Source organism: Odocoileus virginianus, chromosome 32, assembly GCF_023699985.2.
Source record: "Odocoileus virginianus isolate 20LAN1187 ecotype Illinois chromosome 32, Ovbor_1.2, whole genome shotgun sequence".
Classification (NCBI taxonomy): Eukaryota; Metazoa; Chordata; class Mammalia; order Artiodactyla; family Cervidae; genus Odocoileus; species Odocoileus virginianus.
Genome location: NC_069705.1, coordinates 8,802,099 through 8,829,818, shown reverse-complemented (window position 1 = coordinate 8,829,818; position 27,720 = coordinate 8,802,099). Strand labels below are relative to the sequence as shown.

The 27,720-nt window shown below is 45.0% G+C and overlaps 1 protein-coding gene and 1 long non-coding RNA gene across 6 annotated transcripts in view; one reads left to right on the top strand and one right to left on the bottom strand.

Annotated features, from left to right (window-relative positions):
• The window catches only part of ZNF385D (zinc finger protein 385D), a 931,599-nt gene that overhangs the window by 276,235 nt on the left and 627,644 nt on the right, over positions 1–27,720 (bottom strand). The gene's annotated exons all lie outside the window — the stretch shown is intronic.
• Positions 10,439–14,540, top strand: LOC139032570 (uncharacterized). The gene is made up of 2 exons (XR_011485099.1): positions 10,439–11,285; positions 12,221–14,540. It is a non-coding gene; the product is annotated as an uncharacterized lncRNA (long non-coding RNA).

The window sequence follows — 27,720 nt, the reverse complement described above, 5'->3', positions numbered from 1 at the left end:
AAGCAAAGGCAAGGTCAGAAGACACACAATTCCATAGAACGCTTAACAGAACAAAGAGCTGAAGCCTGGACTCTTGGGGAGCTTTAGTTGTTTTGTTTTAAAAGAAGCCAGAAAGAGTGACAAAGTATGTTCAAACTTTAATAACTTCTGAAAGATGTACACAGTCTAATAAATATCCCAAGTAGAGAAACATACATGACTGAGGGGTAGGCAAATAGGAAAAGGGAAGAGATGGGGAAAGTGAAGGGTATTAGAGATGTTTGCCTGATGGGAAGACACTCAGTGTGACTTAATAACCTTCAACTATTTGAAAAGGAATATAGGAAGGATGGTGAACAGATGGTCTCCAGTTTCACCGGAGACATGCAAAGCGGACAGAGGACTAAAAGTAAAGAGGAAGGATAAAAGAATTATTTTAGCTGCAATCAAGTCTAGAGGAAATGACCCCCACTTTCAGGCTCCCTAATAGGAATTAGGGGTTCAGGCCCTTAATAGGAAATAGGTCAAGGGTTAATTCTTTTTAGGAGAATGAGTCCCTAAATCTCATGTGATTTTGTGAATTTATACGGAAAGATGTACAAAATCAGAACAAGTTAGAACTAAACGAGACTTGAGCAAACAGGTTATCTACTACCTGAACAAAGGTAGGCAAATTTTTTTTTTTTTTTAAGGAAAGGGCCAAAGAATAAACATCAAGTTGTCCAATAAGTTTGTTCAGTCATTTCCAGTAATGGAAAAACCCAAGTGAACTTGTTGGCCAAACTAATACTTTAGGCTTTGTGGGCCTTACGGTCTCTACTGCAATTCTGCCGCTGTAGTGTGAAAGCAACCACAGATAACATGTGAACAAAGGGGCACGGCTATGTTCCAATAAAATTGTATTCATGAAAGCAATCATGAAGCCAGATTTAGCTGTCTGGCACCAGCTCTTTGCTGACCCTGGTCTGAAGTGTTGGTTCTCAGATTTTAATGAGAATCAGAAACACCCAGAAGATTTGTTAAACAGACTGCTGAGGCCTACCTCTGCCAGAGTTTCTGACTGAGTCTTGACTGAGGGCTGCTCATCTGCATTTCTTACAATGTGGCAGGTCATGCTGATGCTCCTGGTCCAAGGACCACACACTGAGAACTCTGAAGCCAGAGAACAGAAATGAGAAGCCCAAGGTCCAGGTGAGCAGAATTCTAGGGTGCTCCCTAAGATTCCCAGACTCCCTGTGTACGCAAGACTGTGGATTCAGGGGTTATTCCCCCTGTAATTAGACTACGTTATATGACATGACCTCAAGATTGGGGGATTATTAAAATGTGACTGAGTTAATTACATGTGGACTTTCAAAGCAAAAAATATCCTTCTTCTGCTCACACAAGCATCAAAAGGATTCAGTGTGCTGTTGGAAGCCAGATGTTGAGGAGCTAAGTAATGGCAACTCTAGGCTGACAGTGACAAGGAAATTGAGACCTCCATCCTGCAACCACAGGATCTGAATTCTGCCAACAAGAATGAACTTGGAAACTGATTTTCACCCCAGAGCCTCCAGATGAGAACTCAGTCCAGCCAACATCATGATTTCAGCCTTACAATGCCATGAGCGGAGGACACAGTGACACCAGTAGTGGACTTCAGACCAACAGATCTGTGAACTAATACCTGTGAACTAATGAAATAAGTACATGTTTTCAGCCCCTGGGAGTTTCTGGCAAATTGATTTCACATGGATAGAAATCTACTACTGTATGTGGCACGTGTCCCGCCCTAGAGCTAAACCTCCTCGGTTGGACAGGCTACGTATCCACTGGTCAACACTAGTACTTCCCACGGTCCCCAGTACTCTGCCTTCCCACTGCCTGCTCCACACAGACGCTTCCCAAAGCATGGTTTCGGAAGCATCTCCCTTTGAATTAAAACATTCTCTGACCACTCAGCTCACTCTCTGCTTCTGGTCAGGGGCTCAAATAAACCACGGTAAGAAGTAGCTTCTAATTTGGCAAGCACAGCCATACTAAACCTAAAAATAGTTAATGATTCTTCTTTCCAAGGACAGTTACATTCTTTAGCATCTCATTTGAGCCAACCTCAACTATTTCAATGACAGAGCCCCTTTAAAAATCTTTAATAAGCCCCAAATTCACAAAAAGCTCAAAATACCCTCAACAGTTAAGTATTATAAAATACTATTAATTTAAAAGCATTACATTTTCTGACATTTAAAAAGTTTCTGACGTGGCATATCCATAGTTTGATTTTTCTAATGTTCTTATAAAGGTCATGTTTATGGTATAATAAGCACACATTTGCAAGGGTTATTAATCAGAGCAAAGCTAGGTTGCAAACAGATTTCCAAAGAATTTCCTATTTTTTATTCTGAGCATCTTAGCTACTTAAGAATGTCACATTTTTCAAGAGCCTACTTGGAAAAAAAATTAACAATTAATTTTGTTCAAAGGGATGTCTTCATTTTAAATGAAGAGGAAGTGCAGCTTGGGAAATAAATGACAGGATGCTTTCTGCTAGTTCAGCAAATTTACATGGCAATTTGCAAAATTATAATTTTTAAGCTCATGCTTAATGGCAGGTACATTGCTCGTTAGCAAGGAAACCAATCACATCTATAAGCCTCACAAAAAATCCAGTGGATACTGGCAACAGGTTTTTTTTTTTTTTTTTCAATTAGTATGTGATGGATGGAACATCTCTTATGAATGCTGAGAAATACTGCAAAATGAAAATATGTAAAATTTTATTTTCTTATGCAATTACCTTCCTGTTTTGTCTTAGCAAAACAGATTACTAGATAGCTCCCTTCTTGTTGAGTGCTTAAAAAATAGACTTCTTTTGCTTTAATATTCAACACATGCTAAGAAGAGGAGCCTCCCTGAAGATTCTGTGCCTACTGGCTATTTGGAAACATTATTTGCCTTGGTAACAAGAATTCAACCCACCCTTGAAATCTAAGCATGCTTTCACAATATTAGGCTTAACAAAAAGAAACAAACACACAATATGGCTCAGACTAGCAGTTCAGAGAAGACAGCAGAAGTGGCAGACAGCATCCAATTTTCAAATTTCTGTATCTCTTCTGTTTTTCCAGCTGAATGTCTCTAACCCTGTGTGTGATGAACTTGACAAACCCAACAGACGAGCTGGCACACAAAATTCTGCTTCAAGAAGAGGAAGCATCAGCTCCAAAGCATCACCTGATGTTTAACCCAAACACTCCAGTTAGATTTCCAGGGCTCCAAATAGCACGACTGAGAAAAAGACCAAGTAGAAACCCAGGAAATGATGAAATTAGTCATGAGCAGCACCAAATTACTAATGACAGAAGAGTTCTGCAAAACATTTCCTGCATAGAATAACACACATCGCCTCTCTTAATTTAGCAAATGAAGTGCTAGAGCACAAATGATCACCCACCCTGAGGTCAGGCCAAGGGACCAGGGGAGCAAAAACCACATGTGGCAGCAAGACAGGTGGGTTCCTGGGGCAATAATTCCTCAGCGGGGGCCATCAGAGCACAGAGAATGGGCCAGCCAAGAAGTGGGGAGAGAACGACCCTGAAAACTAGCAGGCAGACACCTAGACCAGCACAGACGTCCAGCCTGGATTTCTACACCAGCAAAGGACAAAAAGGCAGATCGAAACATTCTTGCCTTTCCTGTGACCCACATAAGAATAAGTAAAGATAAATCACACAGAATAAGGCAACAGAAACAATGGAAAATGAAGAAAGTAACTTTTTAAAACACCAAACAATCTGTTAGTGGTAAATATTATCATTGGCAGAAACGTGTACTCAGTTTGTAATAGTTTTATTTCGAAGTCTCTTCACTGACATAAAACCAAATCACTGTTGTGCTTGGCTTTTAAGGCTGCTCTAATTGCTTCTTGCCAGTGCAGATTACACTTTAGTAAGAGGTTTAAATATTGCATTTTGAAATTTGCTTCCCTGGTGGCTCAGCAGTAAAGAGTCCATCTGCCCATGCAGGAAATGCAAGAGACACCGGTTCAATCCCTGGGTTAAGAAGATTGCCCTAGAAAAGGAAATGGCAGCCCACTCCAGTATTCTTTCCTGGGAAATCTCATGGACAGAGGAAGCTGGCAGGCTACGGTCCATGGAGTCACAAAAGAGCTGGACACCACTTAGCAACTAAACAACAACTTTAAAACTACGTACAGTTCAGGATTTCAAATCCTGAAAGATGATGCTATGAAAGTGCTGCACTCAATATGCCAGCAAATCTGGAAAGCTCAGCATTGGCCACAGGACTAGTAAAGGTCAGTTTTCATTTCAATCCCAAAGAAAGGCAATGCCAAAGAATGCTCAAACTACCACACAATTGCACCAATTTCACATGCTAGCAAAGTAAAACTCAAAATTCTCCAAGTGAGGCTTCAACAGTATGTGAACCATGAAATTCCAGATGTTCGGTCTGGATTTATAAAAGGCAGAGGAACCAGAGATCCAAATTGCCAGCATCTGCTGGATCATCGAAAAAGCAAGAGAGTCCCAGAAAAACATCTACTTCTGCTTTGTTGACCATGCCAAAGCATTTGACTGTGTGGATCACAATAAACGGTGGAAAATTCTCAAAGAGATGGGAATACCAGACCACCTGATCTGCCTCTTGAGAAACCTGTATGCAGGTCATGAAGCAACAGTTAGAATCGGACATGGAACAACAGACGGGTTCCAAATTGGGAAAGGAGTACGTCAAGGCTGTGTATTGTCACCCTGCTTATTTAACCTATATGCAGAGTACATTATGAGAAATGCTGGACTGGCTGAAACATAAGCTGGAATCAAGACTGCAGGGAGAAATATCAATAACCTTAGATGTGCAGATGACACCACCCTTATAGCAGAAAGTGAAAAAGAACTAAAGAGCCTCTTGATAAGTGAAAGAAGAGAGTGAAAAATTTGGCTTAAAACTCAACATTCAGAAAACTTAATTGATCTAAGTTGAACTAAGATCTTAGAAAACTAAGATCATGGCACCTGGTCCCATCACTTCATGGCAAATAGATGGGGAAACAGTAGAAACAGTGACAGACTTTATTTAGGGGGGCTCCAAAATCACTGCAGATGGTGACTGCAGCCATGAAATTGAAGGACGCTTGCCCCTTGGAAGAAAAGCTATGACCAACCTAGACAGCATATTCAAAAGCAGAGACATTACTTTGCCAACAAAGGTCCATCTAGTCAAAGCTATGGTTTATTCAGTAGTCATGTATGTATGTGAGAGTTGAACTATAAAGAAAACTGAGCTGAAGAATTGATGCTTTTGAACTGTAGTGTTGGAGAAGACTCTTGAGAGTCCCTGGGACTGCAAGGAGAGCCAACCAGTCCATCCTAAAGGAAATCAGTCCTGAGTGTTTATTGGAAAGACCAATGCTGAAGCTGAAACTCCAATACTTTGGCCACGTGATATGAAGAACTAACTCATTGGAAAAGACCCTGGTGCTGAGAAAGATTGAAGACAGGAGGAGAAGGGGACAACAGAGGAGATGGTTGGAAGGCATCACAGACTCGAAGGACATGAGTTTGAGTAAACTCCAGGAGCTGGTGATGGACAGGGAGGCCTGGTGTGCTGCAGTCCTTGGGGTCACAAAGAGTCAGACATGACTGAGCGACTGAACTGAACAGTTTTCAGCCATGTAACCAAAAAACTCAGGATTGGCAGGAGGTATGAGAAACTATGAAAAGTGTCAATGTGTACCAATGAGGAACTATTGTATAGCATAGGGAACTCTGCTAAATACTCTGTAACAATGTTACTGGGAAAGGAATTTGAGAAAAGAATAGATACGTGTGTATGTATAACTGAATCAGTTTGGTGTACATTGTTAAAAACAAACATGCTCCAATATGAAATAATTTTTACAAAAGCATCAGTATACATACCAACACTGGTTAGATGCAATATAACGTGAACTCAGATATGTCACATGTGTGATTTTAAATTCCCTAGCAGCCACATGGAAAAAGTAAAAATTAACAGGTGAAACTAATAATTTAGTTTTATTTATTACACACAGAAGAGCATTACAGTGTAAGAGCAATCTAAAAAAGGAGCTAGTTTACACTCTCATTTTCTCTACTGAGCCTTGGTAAACCAGGGTATGCGTTGCACTCACAGCACACCTCATTTCAGACCAGTCCATGTTAAGTCTTCAGCACCCACATGGGCTAATGACGACCACATCTGGCATCATGGGCACAGACGTTAAGAAATCAAGGCTTTGGGATCACACTCTGAACTTAAACCCTATCCCCACTGTTAACTAGCTGCGACCTGGGAAGCCTGGTTAATATTTCTCAACCTAATGTCCCTTTTGTATGAAATGGGAAAAGCCATAGCACTACCCTTACAGTTATTCTGGTGATTAAATAATATAATTCATAAAAAATAATGTGAATACTGACAACGCTGAACCCAAACATTTCATATGTTTTAGCTTTAATATTGATATAATGTTTTGAAATAACAACGGAACTACTTATAGTCTCAAGATGTGAGAGCAGCAAAAGATGATTGATCGATGACTCTGGGATTCTGCCCTTGGTGTTTCAGTTATCCCTCTGACAAATAAGAGGAGAATGTGGCCTGGTCCCGTGAATCCCCCGCGGCCTGAGGTCTGCCTTCCCGACAGAAAAAGGCAGACGTGATGCTGTGTGCATTCCAGGGTCTGGGCCTCAGGACGCCTTTCTCCACTGCCCCTGGCTTCTCTGGTAAGCCTACCCAAGACCAGTAGGAAAGGACACAGGTCTATTCTAGTGAAGGAAGAGGGGTCGTGAAGAGGAGAACGAGGGTCCATGGTCAACAGCCAGCTCCAGAAGCGGGGGTGATGTCATCTTGGACCTTCCAGCCCAGGAGACTCTCCAGATAAAGGCTGCCAGGTAAATGACTCAGAAAATACACAAAGGAGGTGCCAAAACCCAAAGTATCACGAGAAACACTGCTACTGTTGTAAACCAGTTAGTTTTGGAGTTGGTTTGTTATGGAGCTGCTGCTGCTAAGTCGCTTCTGTCGTGTCCGACTCTGTGCAAACCCACAGACAGCAGCCCACCAGGCTCTGCCTTCCCTGGGATTCTCCAGGCAAGAACTCTGGAGAGGGTTGCCATTTCCTTCTCCAATGCATCGAAGTGAAAAGTGAAAGTGAAGTTGCTCAGTTGTGTCTGAATCTCAGGGACCCCATGGACTGCAGCTTACCAGGCTCCTCCATCCATGGGATTTTCCAGGCAAGAGTACTGGAGTGGGATGCCATTGCCTTCTCCATGTTATGGAGCAACAAAGAGCAAAACTATTACCCATGACCTGTGATATGTTTTCTTGAATAAAGCAAAAGGTACTTTTATACTCACAGGGAATCAACATAAAAGGGCAAAACAATGTTTCATCAGTGATAATCAAGACAGTTTTGATTTGTTCCAATTGAGAACTAGATAAATGGCTTAATGAAGCCTTATGTTCATTGAAAAACATGTTCAGTTCAGTTCAGTCACTCAGTCGTGTCCGACTCTGAGACCCCATGGACTGCAGCATGCCAGGCTTCCCTGTCCATCACCAACAGCAACAGCAACATCATCACTAACAAAAAAACAACAACAAACAAATGGAAAAAAATGGGACAGTATAAATAAGCATAAAATAGAATTTTTCTTTTAAAATCACTATAATCTCAATACCAGAAGTTACCTCTGTTATTTGGGCATCTCTACTATTTTGATCCTTGTTAAATCATTTTCTTCAAGGAGGTCAGACACATCAGTTTACACAGTACCTTATAAAAACAAAATCATTTGAAACTGCCTTTGTTCTATTGAGAATAACCATACATCTTAGCAAATATGCTTCTAAAATCTCAGTTGAAATTCTAACAATCACATTCTTTTAGGATTATACCATGACTGACAACCAAGGCCTCATCTTGAGCATTTATATATATATATATATATATATATATCTTCAATATTTGTCATTATAAATAAAGATGACATAAGCTAATTCTACAATCATAAATAAGTTATTTCAAATGAAATAAGATTAAAAAGCAATCAATATATTGGGGGAAGAGGCAAAGCATATCATGAAACACATAATAACATTATTCATTAATTATCTTTGTATAATAAAATTTGCAAAATGAGTCTTTATCACAGCTAGACATTAACTGCATTCTAAGTCTCAGTTGCTTTAAAAGTCTTTAAGCAATGTGTCTACTTCCACAGTGCATGTGTATCAATAAACTGTTTTTAAAATTCATGAATTCTGCCATAACTATTGTTACAATGGCAAGAGTGAATGTTGACATTCTAGGAATCAGAGAACTAAAATGGACTGGAATGGGTGAATTTAACTCAGATGACCATTATATCTACTATTGTGGGCAGGAATCCCTTAGAAGAAATGGAGTAGCCATCATAGTCAACAAAGGAGTCTGAAATGCAGCACTTGGGTGCAATCTCAATGTCCTAATATTCAATTAATAGCTCTAGAAATGCAATGGGAAAACTAAATACCAAGTCACATAATTTGTAAGATGACAAAGAGAAATTCCTCAGTTCCCACGCAACAGCTTTACACTCTAGCCATATGTTTATAAGATCAATTAAGAGCACAGCAGGATAGCTGAAAACAGCATGCGGACACTGTGAAGTTATTGTAATATGCTTGTTTTCCCAACAACACTCTGCAGTACCTATGGAGAGACAAGTAAACTACGAAAAATATGCTCCATGACAAATGAAAAGAACTCGCATATACAAATCTTAGACATTCCCATGGCTGAGGCTGTACAGTCCCCAATGGGGAGATATTTCGGGTGTCCAGATATTTACAATGACCTGGCCCGCCCTGCCTTCTTGAAGCACAAAGATCCTATCACATTTAAAGTGAACAACTGAATCTCAAACCCTCTGTGTTCTAATTACTGCACTATCCATGAAAGTAGAGGCCTCCAGAGAGACTTCTGCTGATTAGCTCTGTTGGGAGGACATGACCACCACACTGAACACACCTCTAGTCGCTGGAGACATGCGCTCTGTTGCGGGACAGCAGAAACCCCCCGAATTCACAATGGCACCACGGCCTCTCATTCAGAATGCTCAGCTTCCTTTTTCTCCCACACTCACCAAGTCACCTGCACATCGACTGTTACTTCTCAGAACCTAGAAAGGGTGGACTTGAAAAGCAGCTAGAAATAAAAGTCACCAAAAATTCAGTGTAGACTCCAGTGTTGTGTTGCTCAGTCGCTAAGTCGCGATCACCTCTTTGTGACCCACGGACAGTGATCGCCAGGCTCCTCTGTCCTCCACTGTCTCCCGGAGCTTGCTCAAATCCATTGCCCATTGAGTTGGTGAAGCCCTCCAACCACCTCATCGTCTGTCATCCCCTTCTCCTCCCACCTTCAATCTTTCCCAGCAGCAGGGTCTTTTCCAATGAGTCAGCTCTTTGCATTAGGTGGCCAAAGTGTTGAAGCTTCAGCTTCAGCATCAGTCCTTCCCATGAATATTCACGGTTGATTTCCTTTAGGATTGAATGGTTTGATCTCCTTGCTGTCCAAGGGACTCAACTACACATTAGCAATTAGACGCATAGTTTAGATTCCACCGGCATTGAGTTCGTACGTGTCAGACTTTGAGAACCAACTTGCAGCGACTTGTTGCAGTTTCTGATGAAGGGGAAGCCAGGCAGGTAGCATCAATCAACATGAAGCTCAAAAGCAGGGGTTCTCAAATCTGACCAGACTCACCTGGAAGGCTTAAAAATCAGAAATGTCAGGGCCCCATCACCTGAGGATCTGCATTTCTAAGATGTTCTGAGGTGACTCCAGTGCTACTTATTTGGGGACCTCAGTTTTTGAGCCTCTACCCGAAAATCTCTCCAGATTCCGTGGTGACAGCAGCTCACACTGGATTCTAAACAGACGTCTTCACAGAGGCGACGGAAGTGCTGGAGTGACGCTTCAGAACTGCTTCCTCAGGAAACAGAGCCTGAGTCAAGAACCGGGGCTTTCTTTGGGGGTGCCTGAGGAGGGCGCCGAGACTGAGGGAAGAGGGGCAAGGTGGGGGCAGGACGAGCCACAGGCGCGCGGCCGCCGCCTCGCGACGAGGGCGGGACGGGCCACAGGCGCGCGGCCGCCACCTCACGACGGGGCCACAAGTGCGCGGCCGCCACCTCAGGACGAGGGCAGGACGAGCCACAGGCGCGCGGCCGCCGCCTCACGACGGGGCCACAGGCGCGCGGCCGCCGCCTCACGACGAGGGCGGGACGGGCCACAGGCGCGCGGCCGCCGCCTCACGACGGGGCCACAGGCGCGCGGCCGCCGCCTCACGACGAGGGCGGGACGGGCCACAGGCGCGCGGCCGCCGCCTCACGACGGGGCCACAGGCGCGAGGCTGCCACCTCACGACGCGGGCAGGAGGAGGAGCCGCAAGCGCGCATGTCTCCTGACAGGCTGTTGGGAAGAACCGCGCGTGGAGCGGCAGGGAGACAGAGCGGGGGTAAAAGGCAGCGCGGCCGCCTTCTTTCTCCTTCCTCCTACCGCCCTAGGTGTGCCCGTGGCCGTTACTTCCGCCGACGGGACAGCAACATCGTCTGAGCCCAGGGAGAAGCACGTTCCACGTTGCAAGAGCTGCAGCGTTGCAACCCAAGGCTAGACGCGTCAGGAAAGGCCCCAAACCCAGAGCTTCGCCCTGGCCACACTAGCCGTTTACCCTCAAGCCGTCAGAGCGAGTCCCGTGACGCCGAGGGCAGCTGACACGGCGCGGGAAGCTGAGGGTCACGGAGATGAGGCCCCGAGGCTGTCCAAGGGAGACCGGAAAAGTTGTCTGTGGCCCGGGGAAACGGAAAAGCGCACCCCGGCTCACTGACATCTCCAGGGAGCAGGGGCCGCCCGTCCAAGCCTTAAATGACGGATCGTGTCAGCAATTCTGGGCTCAGTGAGCTTAGCCTTCACCCTCTTATATTCTTAATTTTCTCTTCTCCCTATCACCGCCTTCGGAGCCCCAGGCCATTTCCTCATGGTCTTTGGAAACTTCAGCCGCAGAACAGAGCATCCCTCCTTCACCCTCTGCCACATACACCACCTGCACCGGGAAGACCCCGGTGCCCCCAGCCGCAGGGTCTCCTCTGGTCTACCCCGGCCTCCAGTGGTTCTCAGTGTGGTCTCCAGCCCAGCAGGATCACCCAAACAGGGACTTGTCAGAAATGCGGTCACTGGCCTCACTCCGGATTCTTGGAATCAGAAAGTCTAACTAGAAGGCATGTTTAAAGAACCTCAGGTAAGTAAGTTAATCTGTATCATTTTTTTTCTTTAGATTCCACATATAAGTTATATCATATGACATTTGCCTTTCTCTGTCTGACTTACTTCACTTCACATGATAATCTCCAGGTCAATCCATGTGGCTGCGAATGGGACTATTTCATCCTTTTTGATGGCTAAGTAATAGTCCACTGTATATATGTACCACATATTCTTTATCCATACATCTATTAAGGGATATTAGGTTGCTTCCACTATGAACATTAGGGTGCACATACCTTTTCAAGTTATAAATAGACCCACAGAAACAGAAAACAAACATGATTACCAAAATGAAAAGGGGACAGAGGAAGAAATTAGGAGTTTGGTATTAACATATACACACTACTATATATAAAATCAACAATGACCTACTGTATAGCACACAGAACTATGCTCAATTATTTTGTAATAACCTGTAAGGGAAAAGAACCTGAAAAAGAATATGTGTATCTGTGTGTATAGACATAGTTGTACACCTGAAACTAACACAACATTGTAAATCAACCATACTTCAACAAAAAAATTAATTAATTAATAAATTAATTAAAGTTAGAAATAAAAAAAACCCTTAGGTAACTCTGATGGACCTGACTTTTGAGAACCACACCCAGCTGCATTCAGGTTAATACCTAGTCACTATCTGAAACTACTCTAGAACCCTGGCACTCTGACCTGTGATCACAATCCTTGTTACTTCCTCTTGCTTAAAACCTCTGATCGCTGAAATGCTTCCAGGAGTCCTCTCAGCCTCCCAACTGCATCTTCTCTCCTCTCCAGCTGGAACCACGAGGCTGACCGATTAAACTACATTCTCACAAGCATCCTCAATTCCCTCTCCTCTTTAACTTTTGACCACAGCTGTCTCACCGATGCCATACGCTAAATCAATCCCACTCCATGTTTCTCCAGGTTGTGTCCAGGTTGCCAAGAACTGCTCAGAAAAGTGGCACAGCTCTGCTCCCTGGCTCCGCTACAGATGTACTCTATCCAACCTCAACCGCTGGCTCTCTGCAACTTGGCAGTTCTTTCATCCTTCCTCAGTCTGCCTCCTTCGAACCAACAGCAGCTGGTCTACAACTTTGTGACTTTCCCCATGTCCCCAACCTTCCCTGGTGGTGCAGCGGATAGGATTCCACCTGCCAATGCAGGAGACACAGGTTTGATCCCTGGTCAGGGAAGACCCCACTTGCCATGGAGCAGCTAAGCCTGTGGGCTACAACTACTCAGCATGGGCTCCAGAGCCCGGGAGCCACAGTTGCTGAAGCCATGCACTCTAGAGCCCAAGGTCCCCAACAAGAGAAGCCAGCGCAAAGAGAAGCCGGTGCACCACTACTAGAGAAGGCCCAAGTGCAGCAACAAAAATGAATGAATGAGTAAAAACTATGCATCATCTAGCCAGAAAGGAGAAGACACTTAGAGTCAAAATTATTGATACTGTAAAACTTAAGACATCTTTTCAGTAGAGTCTGTTAAGGAGTACCTTCTGATAGAATAAGGGTCCATGGGGGAAACCATGAAACTTAGACACATTCTCAAGAGCAAAGTAGTAGGAGCTCCGATTAGGAGGTGTCACTTCTCCACGTGGCCTGAATCTGCTTTGTGTGAGCCCTTCCAGAATACTAACAGGCCCTAGCAGCCAGATGTGGACAGGAGGGGAGAATTCCTGAGTCTCAGAACATCCCACACTTGACAGAGGAAACAATTTGGAAACAAAAAGGGAGAGAAGTCATAACTATGGCAAGTTGAGTTCTCACTTGTGTACATCTAGAAAAAAATGTACTCGTGTATTTAAACATGTGACAATGAAAGATGGTAACTGAGAATGCTTCATGTGACGGATCTCAGTGAAGTAACTTGAAATCTACCTTACTTTGTAATTTACCTTACTAAGTGCACAGGGTCAAGCTGGTTATTTAACTCTATTGAGTCTACTTAAAACAAGCATAAAAAGGCTTTTAAAAGAGAGAGAGAGAGAAGGGGAGGAAAAGAAAATGAGGAGAAAGGGAAGAAGAGAAAAAAAAGGAAAAGGGGTAGAAGCAGAAGCTTGGCTTTTAAAGTCAGGCTGACCTGGGTTTGGATCCTAGCTTCACCAAAGAATTGCTTACTGTTTAACATAATATTTAACTCTTCTATAAAATGAATACCATATCTTGAAGATGAGATACATGGCATATAAAGTGTTTGGAACATAGTAGTTACATATAAGTGAACCTCTTATATCAGCATCATCATCATCACCATCTTTACAACTATTGGCATCATATCACCTCCCAGAATACAGAAGTGTGATGCTAAAGCTGAGAGTCAGGCATCCAGAAGACATCAAAAGAAGAGCAATGGAATGCAGTTACTTTCTCGTCTGAAGTAGCTTTTGCAAACTGCTTTTCTTTTCCCTTTTAAATTAATCTTCAGTGCCTCTGGAGATGGGTGATTCTCAAGAGTTGATCGAAAGTGAAGCTGATCCGAGGTATATAGTAATACCCAAGGGATACAGTCTGGTTTGCAACATGTATGTCATCAGCAAGAGCTATACCCTGAGTCATCAGCTACACCCTGTGTGGCTTCTTTTAGCTCCAAGGTTGCAGTCACATGTGATTTTAAGCAAGCATCTCTGCAGGACACAGTGTGTGTGACAGCTTAAGTAGAACTTGTCAACGGCCCATCCAGCTAATGCCAGGTCTCCTCCTCAAATAATGCCAGATGCTTCCATGGAAAGTATAAAAGCCATCAAATATTCTTCACCATGTTCTACATCATCAAAGAAAGGATTTCTTTTTGACCTCAGCTAGTCATTGAGCCATGCCCAGAAGCATGAGATCTGACAGCCCTACTCATAACTTCCTCCTTGTAGTCAAGCTGTAGATGTTATTTTATATATATATTCTACATAGATAGTCCATGGAAACTCCACTTTATTCCTCTAAAATACCCTCGTTCCAGATGTATAGAACAAACCCATGGACACCAAAGGGGGCCAGGGGATGGGATGGATGGGGAGACTGGGATTGACACATACAGGCTACTGACACTCTGCATAAAATAGACAATAAAGAGAAACGATTGTACAGCTCAGTGAAATCTACTCAACACTCTGTGGTGACCTAAATGGGAAGGAGACCCAAAAAAGAGGGGACATACATGTATGTATAGCTGATTCACCTTGTGATAGTAGAAACTAACACAGCACTCTAATGCAACTACACTCCAATAAAAATCTATTTGGAAATGCTCTCCCTTTCAATGTTAATTGCCGCTACCTCCTGTTGGGATGGGAATACGTGGTATAAAGAGAAACAGCATCTTATTCTCCTGAAGTACCGTACGAAATGCCATGCTTTGTAACCAGAGAGATGATTGTCATTACAGAGTCTTGCAAACACCAGACCCTGGGCTAAGCAAGTTTGACACACAGCCTTTCATCATAATAGTGCTAGTGGTATCAAAGTACCATTTTACAAATGAGAAAAGTGAGGTTCTCATGGGATACATCATTTCACCCAATTTCCTACTGTAATAAGTGGGAAACTGGTCTTAACAGCCAGATCTGGTCACGAGGGGAGAATTCTTGGGTCTTGGAAAAGCCCATACTTAACAGAGGGAGATAATTTAAAGAAAAAAGAGAGAGAGAGAGAGAGAGGTCACAACTATGGAGAATCGAGTGCTTATTTGCATACATCTAGAAAAAGATGGACTCTGGTATTTGAACATATGACAATGAAAGAGGGGACTTGAAATGTTTCCTATGATGTGTCTCACTGAAGCAACTTGAGATCTACAGCTTACTAACTGTACAGGGTCAAGCTGGTTATTTAACTTCACTGAATCCAATAAAACAAACAGAAACAGACTTCATAGGGGATGGACCTGGCTCTGTGTGGCTCCAAGGCCACAAGAGCACACCTCCTGTGAAGGAGCAGAGGGCCCTGGTGACTGTTTAACACTACTGGGAGCAGGGGGAGAGGCTGAACGTGGCCTCCGGATTCAGATCCTTCAAGTCAGAGCTTTGGTGGGTGACTGGTGCGACCTTGGCATCATGAGATGTCTCCCAGCCTTAGTTACTTTATCTGTGGAATGGGGATGGTCAACTCTCCGATCTGAACTAATGCTGAGCTAATGCCTGAGATTATCCCTGGTCCCGTCACATATGTTGCACAGGAAACATAACCCATACTGATGGCTGTTGTATCATTGTGTTGTGACAACACTTAGCCATTACCTATGGTCAGGTCCATGGTCATGAAACTGAGACGGTAAATCCAGCCACCATTCAGAGCATTTAAACATTTCCCTCTGAAACCACTGTATCAATGAATAGTAGGCTTTCTGATCTAATCAGCATAAATGTATGTCCACATGACCTGCCCACATCCATCAAACTACAGCTCTAGAAACAACCGGTTTTCTATCAAGCTCATTGCAATGCATTTCCAGAGAACTGTTCCACAAAATCATGGGAACCTAGCTTCTGCCAAACAATGCTTTATTGTGTGAAAAAATCTATTCTTTAGTCAGTCTCCCCGGAAATCAGCAGAGTGTGAATTACCTGAACCGGAAGGGAACCAGTCCTCTCTAGATATCTCTAAAGGACCAGACGTTATCATTTTATTATGCAGCTGTGTCTTGATAATATTCTTCTTAATTCTCTGTTTTTATTATGATCTGGTTATAATGTCCTAAGTAAAATTATCAGGAAAGCATTAGCAAGTGAGAGTATATCATTCTCATGAATATGTGTATGTTTTCAGTTCAGAAGAAAAGCTGACAGTAAGCTTGTGCTCTCAAAAAGCTGCCCGCCTGGGTGGAAACCCACTCACTAGCCATGTGGTTCCAGGAGAGGACATCTCCTGAGTTGCTGGCTCCTCCTTCTCTTCTTGCAAATGGGGGGGGTCAAAGCTGAACCTGCTGCCTCAGACTGCTATCCATCCAAGAAAACTCGGAGTGCTCACTGGGGAGAGGCACCACTCTGCATATGTTCATGCCCTTAAAGTGTTATATATATTATACACACACACACACACACACGCACATATATGCCTTATATATGTCTTCCCAGTGGCTCAGTGGTAAAGAATCCACCTGCCATTGCAGGAGATGCAGGAGACACGGCTCATCCCCTGGGTCAGGAAGATCCCCTGGAAAAGGGCGTGGCAACCCACTCCAGTATTCTTCAGAATCCCATGGACAGAGGAGCCTGGTAGGCTACAGTCCAGGGGGTCACAAAGAGTCGGACATGACTCAGCAGCTAAGCGCACACCGTGTTGTATATATACATACTATAATCACAGAAAGAAAGACAGTAAGTTAATAAATGGACATATAATATGCTAATCCCATGTGCTTACTGAGCTCTTAAAATGTGGCTGGTCCAATTTGAAATGTGGTCTAAGTGTCAATTCAATGTATTTACCAGATGTACCCTAAATTTAAGCACCAGGTTTTGAATGCTGAATATGAAAGGGGAATACAAAATAACTCATGAATCTTTTACATTGACTGCATGTTGTAATGATAATATCTGAGATATAGGAAATTAAAAGAATTATACGTATATCTTTTTGCTTTTTTAAAATGTGACTACCAGAAAGTTTTAAATCACCTACGTGACTTGCATCTGTAGCTCAAGTTATCCTTCTGTGTCTTCCGGGCTAAAGGGGGACATGGGCCAGGCCTGGGGCTGAGGATGCATAAAGCAGTCACGGCAACCTCTCTAAATAGTGTACCCTTGGGGCAGGACTGCAAGGAAGTGAAGGAGGGGGCCGAGTGTGTTCCGGGGAAGAAGCATCCACGCTGAGGGAGAGTCAGAGAGAAGTGGGATGATCTACGCCAAGCAACAAGAAGAGGCGGCGCCTAGAGGAGGAGCAAAGTTCAGCTCTAATGATTATTTGGGCTCTGGGAACCTGGACTGATATTTACAGCTCTGCATTTATACTACATGATTATCTTTTTTTGTTGGCCATGCAGCATATGGAATCTGAGCTCCCCAACCAGGGATCAAACCAGCGCCCCCTGTAACAGAAGCTCAGCTTCTTAATCACTGGACCACCAGGGGACTCCCACCATAGGACTGATTTTAAAAATTAGTTTTGAGTAATCTTCTTCCAAGAAGGAACAGCCAGGATTAACTCTAGGGATTATAGAAAGGCAACTGGACTGACAGAAGGCCTGAGCGCACTCTGGCTCTGACAACTTTGTGACCTTTTGACCTTCAGTAACTCACGTGGCCTTTCTTTTTAATTTAATTTTATTTTTGATTGGAGGATAATTATTTTACAATATTGTGATGATTTCTGCCATACATCAACATGAATCGGCCATCAGCACACAAGTGTCCCCTCCCTCGTGCACCTCCCTCCCCCCTCCCTCTCCACCCCTCTAGGATGTCACAGAGCAACAGCTTGGAGCTCCCTGCATCATACAGCAAATTCCCTCTGGCTGTCTCCTTTACAGAGGTCATGTGTATGTGTCAATGCTACTCTCTGGAATCATCCCACCCTCTCCTGCCCCCAGGGTGTCCACAAGCCTGTTCGCTGTATCTCCACTGCTGACCCTGCAAGTAGGTTCACCAGGCCCATCTGTCTAGATTCCACATATATGCATTAATGTATGATATTTGTCTTTCCTTCTGACTTACTTCACTCTGTATAATAGCCTCTAGGTTCATCCACCTCATTTGAACTGACTCAAATGCATTCCTTCTTATAGCTGAGTAATATTCCATGGAATCTACATACCATATCTTCTTTATCCATTCACCTGTCTGTGGACATCTAGGTTGTGTCCATGTCTGAGTTATTGTAAATAGTGCTGCCGTGACACTGGGGTGCGTGTATCTTTTTCAATTATGGTTTTCTCAGGGTATACGCCCAATGGCAGGATTGCTGGGTCACATGGTAGTTTTCTTCCTCCAGTTTTTTAAGGAATCACCTTGGTGTTCTCCATAGTGGCATTCCCCATTTGGCCTTTCTGAGCTTCATTTGAAGGATTTCACTGTTTTTCATAGTGACTGTATCAATTTGCATCCCCTACTTGGCGTTTCTGAGCCTCAGGTACTAGCATTAAAATGGAGGAAAGAGATGAATAAGAATTTTGACTCTTCCGTAGAAAAATAATGTGAAGCTTTAGAAAGTTATTTAAATTAGATGACGCAAGAGAAATCACACTGGAATCCTGAAATGACATACCCATGCTAACTTCATTACTGAAATGCACAGGGAGAAATTCAAACCTGTTCTCACTCACCGCCATTGGCAACTGCCTGCAATGCCTTCTGTTGAAAAGGATGTCCTTCAGATTTAAAGGGAAAAAATTCAATAACTGATCTGAACATTTGCTCTCTGCCCCTCACACATCCTCTTTAGTATTTTTCAGACTTTGCTATGCCCTGAGATGCTAACCTATGTGGACTATATCCAGGGCTCATTTGCCATATAGTGTCTGATAGCTCCGGCAAGTCACAAGTGATCTGAATGCAGAATAAGTTCAAACTTACAGGTGTTATTCCCTGATGGGTACCTCTGCCAACAAAACCTCCTCTGAGGCACCACCCTGGACACAGTTCAAAGATGTCCTTTCTTCTTGTCCTAGACTCTGCAGTTCTGTTGGTTTCCTGAGGTCCTACCCAACCTTTGTAAGTAGTCCTTTTACTAAATTATTTCTCAGTGACACAGTTTGAGTGTGCCATCTGCTTCTTACTGAATCCCTGACTGTCAATAACAAAGTATGTGTAAAATAAACTATTTAAATGAGAAAGCAGTCATTGCAACCTCATAAAAGTAACTTATGCTGTGCCTCCTCTCATGGAAAAAATCCAAGACCTCCACCCTCCGGCTCAGAGATGCCGCTGAAGATGGTGCTTTCCTCCTGTGGTCCAAGAGGCTGATCTCCAGGCTGATGAGCTGACTAAATCCGTTACCCGTGACCCCTCCCCTTTCTGATCTTTCGGTTTAACCTGAGCTGCTTGCACAGTAATTCCCCGCTCTCCCTTCACGGCCGGCTCTCATGCTCCCTTCGCCAAAGCACACACCCCTGCGCTGCAAAGGGGTGCCGTTGGCTCGGCACATGTGCCCAGCTCCCTGCAGACTCTGTGCCCGGCGCCCGCACCACCCGTCACCTGGGCTCACACCACCACTCCTGCGGCTCGCCCCGCTCAGCTCCGTAGCCAGACACAGACGCCAGAAGGAAACTGTGCAGTGCTGAGAGAAACAGAACTCACCTGTAAAAGACAAAAGGTCTGTATTTGGGAATCAGCGTTTCCCAGGCCTTTGGACCCCACGTAAGTTCCCTGGGATCAAACTCTTCTTAGTTTTGCGGTGGAGTGGCACTGCTTTTAAATTCAGCTTCTGTTGGTTTGCCTCTTCAGTCACCCATCAGAGTTCCTCTCTGTTCTACAAGATTGTACTCAGGTGCAATTTCTTGCTAAAAACCACCTCTCAACCCTGGAATCTGGGTTAAGAGCCCTACTTCGTGCACACACCGTATAGAAGTCTGCCCCACCCCTGCCCTGTGGAATATCTCCGTAACAAAGGACAAAATTTAACAAACACCAGTACCCAGGCTTGAAAGCGAAAGTGTCAGTTGCTCAGGTGTGTCTGACACTTTGTGATCCCATGGGCTATAGCCTGCCAGGCCCCTCTGCCCAAGGGATTCTCCAGGCAAGAATCCTGGAGTGGGTTGCCATCCCCTCCTCCAGGGGACCTTCCCAATCCTGGAATGGAACCTGGTTACCCAAACTTGGGAACTCCTTTAAAGACATCCAAAGCAACTTCTTAAGGTAGATTAAGAAACAGCAACAAATGTTCCTATATCTGTATTTGTTCAAGTTTTCCCTTAGAAGACACAAAGAGTATGAAGCAAAATGCCACTAATTAGAACTTAATTTAAAACAATCAAAACTGAATCTTCCGTGCTATAAACTCAGGGATCTCCAGGGTCCCATGACCTTCAAACTGTTTGTCCCGGGATCTCTTTCCTCGGGGGGGGGCACAGACCACAAGAGTCAGATGTCGCTCTGCCAGTCTCGTCTTTGCATGGCTTGAGTGCAGTTGAGGAAACTCGAGTAGAGCCTCACACTTGCCCGAGGGCTTGTAAGGGCAGAGCTGGAAGGGAACCCACCAGGCCCCGCTCTGGGATCCACCCGCACTGTGTGCCACCCCATCACCCCCACCGCGGTCCAGACCCTCTGTTCCTCCCCCTCCTCCATCCCTGGGGATTCCGCTTCTCCAACTGCCGGGTGCTTCCCTCCCCGCAGGACCTCATTGTTCATTTCTGCCCCCCACCAGCACCCCCAGCCCCAGGGTGCCAAAGCCCCAGCCTGGGACCTGTGCCCAGATGGGCTCCATGAGGTCGGAGGCAGGTGGGAAACCGAAAGGTGCCATCGCGCAGGCGCGGAACCACGGAGGCGCTGCTGCGCGCCTGCAAGGGTCTAACTTCCACGTGACTAGTCCTCCTTAAAACAGTTCCTCAGTGGGGACAGAACTAGCGGTGTTGAAACATCTCCTCGCTTCCCCCCAGGACAAAAACAGAACGGGGTCTGCAAGACCTTACAGTCTTGCACAAGCACACTTGTATTTAACACAGAGCTCCTTGTCATGCGATCAGCTTTTCTCTCTTCTTTTGCATAACGGTTTGATTGATGTATAGAATTCACACCCCATACAACCCATCCCTTTAAAAACACCCAACTTTTGATAGATCATGCATAACTTCTCACCCCGGAGGCAGTGAAAGACCACATATCCCCACAAAAAGGGGCATTTTCTTGTAGAAATTACAGGGAGGCCAGGGACTGACTTTGCATGAGTCACAACATGTTTATGATTTGAAGATACTAAAAAGAAAATCCAACGACTCTTTTCTAAGTTATTGTTGGCACCTTGAGTAGTCAGGAATTGGGTTCTGAGGCACATGGTTTCCAATTGATGTCTGTGTTAGCTTTGTAATCGTACCATCAGAAGTGATCATGAGGAAGTCCCTGGTGGTCCAGTGGCTGAGAACCAGCCTGCCAACGCAGGGGGTGTGGGTTTGATCCCTGGTCCAGGAAGACTCCACATGCGGCAGGGCAACAAAGCCCGCGCATCACAGCTACTGAGCCGGTGCCCTAGAGCCGGCACTCGGTAACCGGAGTGTCCCGGGCAGGCAGCACGAAGGAGAGCAGCCCCCGCGATGGGGAGCAGCCTCCCCCCGCCGCTCCCCCTTGCGCCTGCAACTGAGGAAAGTGTGCAGCAGTGAAGACCCAGCACAGACCAAAGACAAGTGAATACACAGAAAAATAAATAGTTACTTAAAAAGTGATCGTGAACCAGTAGGGTTTATTCCAGTTTCTAAGCTTTTCAGATGTCAGATAGTTAATCATAGTATGACCAACACCCAAAACCCTATTGCTCTGCACCTACCACGAGGCAGTTGCTAGGGTAACAGAGCCACAGTTCCAAAATTCCAGTCCTAGGGGAGCATTTAGATAGGTGATAAACAGAGAAGTTATAGACAGATAATAGGTAGATATTAATAAAGATTCTAATACCAGGGACAAAATCAGGTTTAGAGAGCTGAGGGTTCATTTTTTCCTCACCTCTTTCAAGTGGCTGCCTCAGCCTATGTTCCTCAATATGCATAGACATATCCAGAGATAATTTTAGAAGTTTTTAAAGTTTAAGTTCAAAGGCTTTCAGTAGCTTTCCTATAATAGAACACAAATGTGATTCAAACTCAGTGGGCTTCACTTGCCAGGAGTATTAGTTATTAAAGAAAAACAGAGCAGCTGATGACCTGGCTCCCACTCTCTGGGGAGAGAGATGCTTGGTTAAATAGTTATGATTCTTTTTAATAACTCCTATTTAGATTGGCCTCATTGTGTGGCTTAGAAGTCACATCATCTTTATTAAAGCTGCTTACAATATTCAACATGAAACGAGATTCCAAATGTGTGATTTATTATAAACTGTGCACAGGTGTGGGACTGTTCGAAGTCCTCTGGTGTAGAAGGAAGTTAAGCTTTCATTTATATCTCACGGTGCAGTAAGTGCCATTCTATTGTTAGGACCGTTACAAGAAGTCTAAAAAGCATGAAACCACTGTCAGTGCAGATCTGCTTTAAGACTCCACCACCACCACGAGACCACCCTAACGCCACTGCTAGTGTCTCTTTGTTAAAATCATACACACAGAAAACACTGAATTCCCTAAATGCTCCAAGGAGGAGGGGTAAAAAAAAGAAAAACTTCAGACTAGGGAAGTGCATGCTAATACGGGCAAAACCTGCAATGGACTCCCCTGGGCAAGAGGCATTTGGCAAGGGCAGGCTGAGCTGAGAACAGCTATAAATTTCCTCTGAAGGTGAGATCATCTGAGAATGCCCTGTCTCTTTGACTGTGGCTTGGTTAACGTTTCCCATTAGTAATACCTGCTCCCTAATCAGCCCCCAGAGACTGGAATAAGCACAAATTGTTGAAGATGACAGATCAGCTCTTTAAAATGTTAAAAGATGAGAAATGAGTGAGTAGAATTATATGTGTGTGCGCTTAAATGACCTGAAGTCACTGATTCCATGGTGACGCAGAGGAGCTTTGGGCTGGGAACAGACAGCTGGGTTTCAGTGTTGGCTCTGGTGCAAAATGCATGTGGAACCTTGGAAAGTAACAACCCTTCTGTGATTCAGTTTCCACATCTGTCCAAAGAGCAGCTGGACTTCCCCTCAGCACCCAAACTCTATGACCACTTCGATTATTAGGCCAAAGATCCTGAGAATCACCCTTAGAATTGTTAGTGATTATAAGGAAAAAAGGGGACAAAAATAACAAGGCACTTTGGGTTAATTTTGACTGCTAGTAGCAACAATGAATGCGGACATGGACTGCAGGTATGAAATTAAAAGACGCTTGCTCTTTGGAAGAATAGCTATGAAAAACAACGTATTAAAAATCAGAGATACCACTTTGTTGACAAAGATCCATCTAATCAAAGCTATGGTTTTTCCAGTAGTCATGTATGGATGTGAGTTCAGTTCAGTTCAGTCACTCAGTTGTGACCGACTCTTGGTGACCCCATGGACTGCAGCATGCCAGGCTTCCATCACCAACTCAAACATCAGTTTACTCAAACTCACGTTCATTGAGTCGGTGATGCCATCCAACGATCTCATCCTCTGTCGTCCCCTTCTCCTCCCACCTACAATCTTTCCCAGCATCAGGGTCTTTTCAAATGAGTCAGCTCGTCGCATCAGGTGGCCAAAGTATTGGAGCTTCAGCTTCAGCATCAGTGCTTCCCATGAATATCCAGGACTGAAGGGACATGAAGGTTGGACCATAAAGAAGGCTGAGCACTGAAGAATTGACACTTTTGAACTGTGGTTTGGAGAAGACTCCCGAGAGTCCCTTGGACTGCAAGGAGATCCAACCAGCCCATCCTAAAGGAAATCAGTCCTGAATATTCATTGGAAGGCTCATGCTGAAGCTGAAGCTCTGATACTTTGACTCACTAGATAAGATCCTGATAGGAAGGACTGAAGGCAGGAGGAGAAGGGGAAGACAGAGGATGAGATGGTTGGATGGCATCACCGACTCAATGGACGTGAGTTTGAGCAAACTTCAGGAGATGGTGAAGGACAGGGAAGCCTGGCGTGCTGCAGTCCATGGGGTCGCCAAGAGTCAGACACAACTGAGACACTGAACAACAAGAAGGCCTGTCAATCCAAGGTTTGCCTGCCTGCAGGGTGCAGCCCAACAGCAAGGCCTAGTCTGAGTTCCCCGGAGATGCGCTGACACTTGTCTCCTGACTCTCCGTCCTACGCCTCCATCCTCTGACGACTGGATCTCCAGCCCCACAGCGCAAATAGGTGAGGAGGGCCCAATCTGCACTGCGTTTCTGAGCTGGCTTTAAACAACCCACATGTTTTCCCAGTTTGATCCTCATTCCCTGGTGCCTCAGATGGTAAAGAATCCGCCTGCAGTGCAGGAGACCTGGGTTCAATCCCTGGGTTGGGAAGATCCCCTGAAGAAGGAAATGGCAACTCACTCCAGTACTCTTGCCTGGAGAACCCGGTGGACAGAGGAGGCTGGGGGGCTATAGCCCATGGGATCGCAAAGAGCCGGACACGACTGAGCGACTAAGCACAGGCGTGTTTGTGGCAGGACTTGCTAAATGATAGCTCAAGCCAGGAAGGGAACAGCTAATTCCACAGATCGCAGTGTGAGCAGTGACACTGAAAGTCCCCAAACCATCACGTCCAACCATCTCCTCTATGGGCTCCAAGGAGAGACTTCATGGGGGGAGGGTGGCCGGGAGGGCTCACTGCTCCAGAAGCGAGGCTGATTCATTCTTCCACAGTCTAATGTTAAGAAATTCTTCCATTAATAACCCTCACTCATTTCTCATGAACTAAAATACTCAAATCGTTTTGCTAATTGAAAGCCTCTCTAATTTTTCCTTATGCCTTCCTCTACCATAGCTATGTGACCTCTGTCCTCGGGAAAATGAACACTCCTGATCTGATTTCCCCTTCCCTCCAGATTTTCTAGAAATCAAATATATAATTCTCTCCTTCTGTAATGAACCCAGAATTTCTTATGTTCTATTAATAAGCTTGGAAAGATAGGAGAAACGGTTAGGATATTTGGAAAGACTTCACCTTTAACTCATTTCAACACTTTTTTTTTTTTTTAACAAGAGTAATTATAGGAGAATTCTATTATCAGTTAGCCAGTTTTGACACCCCAGAGTCCCTACACCAGTGCTATTCCGTCTGTAACTGTCATAGGGAGAAAAGGAACAGAAATCTTCCCTAAAAAACTCAGTTGTTCTGTCTTTTCAGATTTTTCAGCACATCCAAGTAATCTGGGCATTCATATGTAGCTTTAAGGACATATGCATTTTCAAAGAACTTAAAAGGAAAGTAAACAGTGATCTCTAAGAGCTGGGAGAGAAAATTCTGAGCAGGGAGGAGGACAATAGCCAGGGGACTGAAATTCCATTAGGAAAAAACATTTTTTCACCTTTCCCATATCACTGGGCATGAAAAAATATAGAATTACTGACCAAATAACAACCATCTTAAAAACCCACAGTGACATACAGGAATGTCATTTTGGTAGTTAAAAGCCTTCTGCAATCCCCTATCAGGAAAATGATACACAAACCTTTAATTGATGGAGCACTTGAGGCCTCTTTTAAAGGTCCCATCGCCATTCCCAGCCTGTCCCAACCTTCCACATGGCCACGCCTGTCCGTGACAATGGCCAGTACCTCCCCCTGAACTTGCTACGTCTTTTCACATCTTTGCACCTGTGTTCACTATGCAGTTCCACCCTAAGATATTCTTCCTCTTGCAAATCACTATGAATCTCTGTAGTCCTTCCCTCTCGCCCTTGGCCACGCTTGCTTCCAAGGCGACACTGTAGGGACGGGGTGTCCATGTTAAGGTAAGGAGCAGGATCCCTGCCCCTCCAGGCCGGGGGTCCTCCAGAGAGAGCCTCACCCACCCTCCAGCACAGCCCTGTGGCCAGCTGAGTTCACCATCTCTTCTTACTTCTTTACACGGAAAATTCCTCTCCCCTGGAGAAGGAAATGGCAGCCCACTGCAGTATTCTTGCCTGGAGAATCCCATGGGCGGAGGAGCCTGGCGGGCTATAGTCCATGGGGTCGCAGAGAGTCGGACACGACTGAGCGACTCACTCACCATATTTCAACCAACAGTGTCTACAGTCTGTCACTTCTTCCTGTTTGCTCTGCTTCAACCAGCAGGAAATAATGTTACTTTAAATAATAGAAAAGTACAGATTAAAGGGAAAGATTTCTCAATAATTTGGACACACTTGCAAAATCCTATTAAATAAAACTTTGATTTGGAGAAATTACTATGCACATTGGAATCCGACGTGAAGATTTCATGCAGAAGGAAATGAGAAGATGGCATATGAAGATTATTCAGGTTTGCAAATATATAAGCTCTTGAAAACATGGATTTTACTTTTGTCTAAATACATAAAATCTGTTAGCTGCCTTTATCTACTCTGAGCAAACAGAGCTTTCTTTACTCAATCAGGATTAATTTGTTTCTTGAATGCATCATATTCTCTCAGCCTCTACTGCCAATGAATTAATCCAATCTCTATTTGTCTCCTGAAATATTGCAAGGAACCCCTAAGTGGCTTTGAGGCTTTCAGTCTCGACACTACACACACCAACACACTTGGCTTTCCATTAACCAGTGGGGGCAGCTTTCTTACATATAAGGATCACTTTTCACGGTAAAAAGAATGTCCTTTCCCTTCCCCACTGTGCTAACTTGACCAACCTTGGGGCCTCCAAAGGAGAGAGCCAGGAGAGTACCCAGTTACATAAAGAAAGATGGCGCTTGTATCCTGTTCAGTTCAGTTCAGTCGCTCAGTTGTGTCCAACTCTTTGCAATCCCATGGACTGCAGAACACCAGGCCTCCCTGTCCATCACCAATTCCCTGAGCTTGCTCTAACTCATGTCCATTGAGTCGGTGATGCCATCCAACCATCTCATCCTCTGTCATCCCCTTCTCCTCCCGCCTTCAATCTTTCCCAGCATCAGGGTCTTTTCAAATTCTATTGCCAGAAACCAAATCTACACATGTGAATAAACGCTTCCCAAAGGCCCCAAGGAGCAATCCCCTAGCAAAGTGCAGGCCAGCCTCCTTCCAGAGAAAAGCTGGTGGCTCTGCAGGCCCCCACGTGTCCACACCCCAGTCTGGTGGCGTGCTCCATCACTTAAGTCCTGTCTGACCCTCTGCGGCCCCACGGACTGTAGCCCGCCAGGCTCCTCTGTCCACGGGGACTCTCCAGGCAAGAACACTGGAGAGGTGGCCGTGCCCTCCTCCAGGGATCTTCCCCAGCCCTCTCTCTTACGCCCCCTGCGTTGTCAGGCAGGTTCTTTACCACCAGCGCCACCTGGGAAGCCCAAGGCAGCCTCCCAACTCTATGTGCTCCTGAAAGGCTCTTTTTCTAAGTACATTTTTAAATATGCCTTTCTTAACTGACTTATGTGTCTGCGCCAGGTCTTGGCCGTGGCATTCAGGGTCTTTACTGTGGCACTGCAGGATCCAGTTCCTCTACCAGGGACTGAACTCAGGGCCCCTGCGTTGGCAGCGAGGAGTTTAGCCCCTGGCCCATCAGGGCGAGGGCCACCCCGGAGGACCTCCTCTGTGTAACGCTTCCCTCCACGCTCTCTGCACCGAGGGGACCCTGGTCCTTACATGTGGAAGGTGTTTTCTCTTCCCATCTCCTTGTCCCCCAGGGCCTGGAGCTGGGGGACCTGTTCTCCTTACCGCCAACCCCAGGCACTCTCCCTCCGCACCCCCAGATTCAGTGTCACAGCCGTTGGGAGCAACCACGGTCAATCCACTGCTGCTGTGCCACGGACCCCAGGGCCTACCTCTGAGGCTGGAAATGCA